The sequence below is a fragment of the Tenrec ecaudatus genome, chromosome 6 (assembly GCF_050624435.1).
Source record: "Tenrec ecaudatus isolate mTenEca1 chromosome 6, mTenEca1.hap1, whole genome shotgun sequence".
Lineage (NCBI taxonomy): Eukaryota > Metazoa > Chordata > Mammalia > Afrosoricida > Tenrecidae > Tenrec > Tenrec ecaudatus.
In genome coordinates, this window is record NC_134535.1 from 81,886,495 (window position 1) to 81,891,977 (window position 5,483).

General features: G+C 51.4%; 1 pseudogene; it reads left to right on the forward strand.

Annotated features, from left to right (window-relative positions):
• Nucleotides 1-1,898: 1,898 nt before the first annotated feature.
• On the forward strand, nt 1,899-2,252 carry LOC142451500 (interferon-induced transmembrane protein 2 pseudogene; annotated as a pseudogene).
• The last annotated feature ends 3,231 nt before the right edge of the window (nt 2,253-5,483 follow it).

Sequence of the window (5,483 nt, forward strand, 5' to 3'; positions counted from 1 at the left end):
ACTCCCATCAAGAGCTACTACTTAGGAAACCTCTGTAGGATCGCTATGAATCGGTGTTGACCGCATTGGCAGTGGGGTTGTTCTGGGGTTTACTGCTGAACCCAATGCCAGTCAGGCTGTTCTGGGGTTTACTGCTTAACCCAATGCCAGTCGGTTGGGGCATTACTTTACAGCTGAAAGTCTCACGCTACTGCAGGGCCACGCCTCTTGCCTCCCCACCCCCCCCGCCCCGCAGGATTTTATTCTCCAGCTTCTCCCACCACCCTGGGGAACCTATCAGGCTAGGTCCAGGGAGATCAGATCTGAAGGGACTGGCTGGATCAGCAGGACCCTCCCTGATGCAGGAGAGCTAGGCCGAGGCTGGGACGGAGCGGGACAACCCCCAAACAAGAACAGTGTCTGCACAGAGTCCCGGATTCTGCAGGGGTGTTCCAGGTTGCAGGATCAAGGGTGCCCCGGCATGAAGTAGGGAGAAAGCTGCCCAGTGGGAGAGCTGCAGGCAGCTGGTGTGCCTGGAACAGAGGGAGGTCCAGCCAGAGAGGTGAGACCGGCCTGGGGGTGGGGCGTGAGGCACGCTGAGGAAGCTGGACTTTTTCCAGAGGGAACTGGACAACCAGGAAGGGGTTGTGCGCAGACACGGTCCAGGAGACTTCTCTGTGACCATGATGACGCCACCACCCATCCGCTGGCTAGCTGTGCTGGCGAGCATTTGGAATGGTTCGTTGTATTTCATTGACACTGGCACAGCCGCGGGGGCTACGCAAGCGGGCGGTGGGCCTTTTACCAGAGCATGGATCCCTGCTCTGGCCACCCCACAGGACAGAGTCCAACCGGCCCCTGGGGTTCCGAAGGCTAGGGTCTCACTGGAAGCAGACTGCCACATCTTTCTCCCACAGAGAGGCTGGTGGGTCCCGACAGCTGAGCTTCAGATGAGCGCCTGGGTGCTGAAGCCCTGTGTTACCAAGGCTCCTTCCAGGGCTAGTAGTCAGGATGGGGCTGGAGCAAGGACAGATGGGAGGTGCACTGGGGGTGGGTGGGGGGTGGGGGGGTGGGAAGGCACAGTTAGGTGTCCGTGGGTGGTCCAGGGAAGAGAGGGTGAAAGCTGGTGAGGAAGTCCAGGGAGGAGGATGGCCATCCCCACGCCCGGAATCTCAGCAAATCCACGGCAGTTGGTGTGTCCGGCCTCTCAGTCCAGTTGGGGTAGTTAGAAAGCGGAAACCATGACTTCCTGCACATGAAGTCCAGGCGAGGAGCTCTATGGAGACAGGCACTGGATTAATCATTAGCTAGGGGCAGGGCAGGGCAGGGGAGGGTGCAGGGAGCAAACACGGGAAGAAAATGTCCCCAAAGCGATGTGTGCTGACAGCACCACCCTCCTCAGGTGACAGAACAGCCATTGTGTGCGGTGTGAACTGGTTAAAACAGAGGTTCTCAACCTGTGGGTCACGACCCCTTTGGGGGTCAAACAACCCTTTCACAGGTGGCACCTACAGCATATTTCCCGTGCTCTTGGGAACCAAGACACTGCTCCTCTATCCGTCTCCAGGCCCACATGCAGATACACCCACATACGGGGTCCCCACAACATGAGGAACTGTATTAAAGGGTCGCAGCATTAGGAAGTCTGAGAACCACTGATTTAAAATAAACACACACAAATAATAATAACTTATGAATGATGAAGGGTTCATTAGGGAGGGAGGAGTGGGGAGGGAGGGGGGAAATGAGCAGCAGATATTAGGGCTCAAGTGGAAAGCAAATGTTTTGAGACTGATGATGGCAACAAATGTACATAAGTGCTTGACACCATGGATGGATTGTGATAAGAATTGTACGAGCCCCCAATAGAATGATTTTTTAAATAAAATAAAGCAAACAAAAAAAGAGAGGAACTCAAGATGGGTGGGCTGCAGGCCCCATACCACGCCGCTCCCATGCAGTCCACCGTGATCAACATCCAGAGTGAACCCCACGTGCCCAGCCACGTCGTCTGGTCCCTCTTCAACACGCTCTTGCTAAACTGCTGCTGCCTGGGCTTCATGGCCTACGCCTACGCTGTGAAGTCTAGGGACCAGACGATGGTGGGCGACATGATTGGGGCCCAGAGCCACGCGTCCATTGTCAAGAACCTGACCATCTTCTCTACAGTCCTCGGACTCCTTGGAATCCTCATCTTCGTCATTCTTGTTGCCACGGGCACAGTGAGGAGCTTCCAAGCCCTGTCACAGAGGATGGGCCAGCAAGGCCACTAGTCACTGCACCACACTGTGTCCTGGACCCTCCGGCCCGGCCCTGCTGGACGACCTGACCCTGGCCTGCCTGCCACCGCTCCTGTCCACAACTGATTGCTCATGTATCTCCATCTCTCAGCAAGTTCAATAAAGCACCCTGGTGTGTGTAAAAAAACCCCAATTAATTAAAATAAATAAATAAATAAATGACAACCCCGAAACCAGCGTTTGAAGGCTGACTGGATGGTTTCGGCACTATTACAGAGGATGCTACTGGAGAGGGAGGGCAGTGCAGGGCGCCCGCCGGGTGGACTCGGCAAGACCAGGGTGAAGGTGGCACAGCCCTCCCCCCCACCCCACACCCACCCATGAGGGTCTCATGTCTGCACGCAGTTTTGCACCAGAGCCTGCCCTGAGTCACAGTGTTGGGTACCTGCCCGCCGTGGGGCCTCTGCGCTCAGGTCGGAAAACCAAGGATCAAAACCACCCCGGCAGGGTGGAAGCTGACGCGGCGTGGTTGCTGCTGTTGGTGTTCGTGCCACTGAGTCAGTGCCGACTAGTAGGGACGTCATGCACAACAGAGCGAAGCCCTGCCCAGCCCCGCCTCACAGCGGTTCACAGGTCTGAGCCCAAGGTTGCAGCCAGTGTCCAGGCCACTCATCCAGGACCTTCCTGTCTCGCTGCCCCTCCACTTTACCAAGCCTGATGTCCTCTCCAGGGAGCAGTCTCTCCTGACAACATGGCCAGCGTACGTGAGATGAAGTCTCACCATCCTTGCCTCTGAGCAGCTGTGTCAGTCTGGGTGGACTAGAGAAACAAATTCATAAGCACTCATATGTGCATAAGAAAGAGCTTTAGAAAAAAATTAAAAAGAAATGGGTAGCGGGGGAACAGGGCACTAACCCATCCAAAGGGAGGGTATTGTTTATATTTCCACAGGGAAGGAGGGACCAGACTTCATCCCAGTGCTCCAAGATGTGAATGCAACATACTGGCATGGAGGAGGGAACCAGTGGAGAGGTCTGAGGCGCCGGCCCCAATCCCAAATACATGGACACCTGCCCCTCTCCCAAGAAGAATTTATTTCAGAGGACAGCCCTAAATCTGCAGCTCCGGGAGAGGGACATGTCTGATCAGAGCACATGGGAGCAAATGAAGGGGGAGGAAGAGAGAGTGAAGCACACCCTGGGCCACCAAGCCTTTATGACGATATTTCTTCTCAGATCAGCCAATGCACAAGAAGAGAACATGGCCAGCCCCACTATGAGACATGACAGCCCTCAGTGACCCACAGCCCTACAGGGGACAACACTGGAGACAGTGTGGGAATTGCACCTGATCTGATGGAGGCAAAACACTAAGGGCGTGCAACAGAACAGCAAGAGGAACAGAGCAACAAAGTCCCCAGGGAATACCAAAAATAGACTTTGGGGCCAGGGCTTGGCACCCCATCAGACTGAACCGGAAAACACTCCTAAAGGCAAACAAATAGTCCTTGAACTAACTACAAGTTTTCTTTTTTGTTGTTGTGTTGTGTTTTGATGTTTGTTTTGTTTTTTAACATTTTATTAGGGGCTCATACAACTCTTATCAGAATCCATACATATACATACATCAATTGTATAAAGCATATCCGTACATTCTTTGCCCTAATCATTTTCAAAGCATTTGCTCTCCACTTAAGCCCTTTACATCAGGTCCTCTTTTTTTTCCCTCCCTCCCCGCTCCCCCCTCCCTCATGAGCCCTTGATAATCCACAGATTGTTATTTTGTCATATCTTGCCCTATCCGGAGTCTCCCTTCCCCTCTTCTCTGCCGTCCGTCTCCCAGGGAGGAGGTCACATGTGGATCCTTGTAATCAGTTCCCCCTTTCCAACCCACTCATCCTCCACTCTCCCAGTTGTTGTGTTGTGTTTTGTTTTTTTCATTGGCTTTTTGTTGTTGTTGTTTTGTTTTCTTTGGTTACTTGGTTTTGCTCTGTCTTGTTTTTGTGCATGTTATTATCTCTATAGGTCTGTCTAAATAAGATAGACTGGATGAACAATCTGGAGGAGAAAACACAGGACTGACAGTTCTGGGGGGGACATGAGAGAAGGGGAGGTGGGGGGAAAGGAAGTGGTGTTAACAAACCCAGGGACAAGAGAACAACAAGTGATCCAAATCTGTGGTGAGGAGGGTATAGGGGGCCTGGTAGGGCGTGATCAAGGATAATGTAACCAAGAGGAATTACTGAAACCCAAATGAAGTCTGAGCATCATAGTGGGACAAGAGGAACATAAAAGGAAAGAGCGGAAAGAGCAAGTTGGCAAAGGGCATTTATAGAGGTCTAGATAAAGGTGTGTACATATGTAAATATATTTATATACGATGATAGGGAAATAGATCTATGTGCATATATTTATAGGTTTAACATTAAGGTAGCAGATGGACATTGGGCCTCCACTCAAGTACTCCCTCAATTCAAGACTATTTTGTTCTATTAAATTGGCATTCTATGATGCTCACCGTTCCAACACGATTGCTGACGACAGAGCAGGTGCATAAGCAAATGTGGTGAAGAAAGCTGGTGGCACCCGACTATCAAAAGATATAGCATCTGGGCCTTAAAGACTTGAAGTTAAACAAGCGGCCATCTAGGTGAGAAGCAACAAAGCCCACATGAAATAAGCACACCAGCCTGTGTGATCACAAGGTGCCAAATGGATCAGTTATCAGGCATCAAAGAACAAAAAATCGTATCATTGTGTGTTCACCTCCCAGATATGATTACTGAAGACAAAGTGGGTGTATAAGCAAATGTGGTAAAGAAAGCTGATGGTGCCCAGCTATCAAAAGATATAGTATCTGGGGTCTTTAAGGCTTGAAGGTGAACAAGCAGCCATCTAGCTCAGAAGCAACAAAGCCCACATGGAAGAAGCAAACCAGCCTGTGTGATCACGAGGTATCAAAGGGATGAGATATCAGGCATCAAAGAACAAAAAATCATATCATTGTTAATAAGGGGGAGTGCAGAGTGGAGACCCAAAGCCCATCTGTAGGCAACTGGACATCCCCTTATGGAAGGGTCGAGGGGAGGAGACGAGCCTGTCCGGGTGCAGTGTAGCAACGATGAAACATGCAACTTTCCTCTAGTTCCTAAATGCTTCCTCCCCTCACCACTATCATGATCCCAATTCTACCTTACAAATCTGGCCAGACCAGAGGATATACACTGGTACAGATAGGAACTGGAAACACAGGGAATGCAGGGCA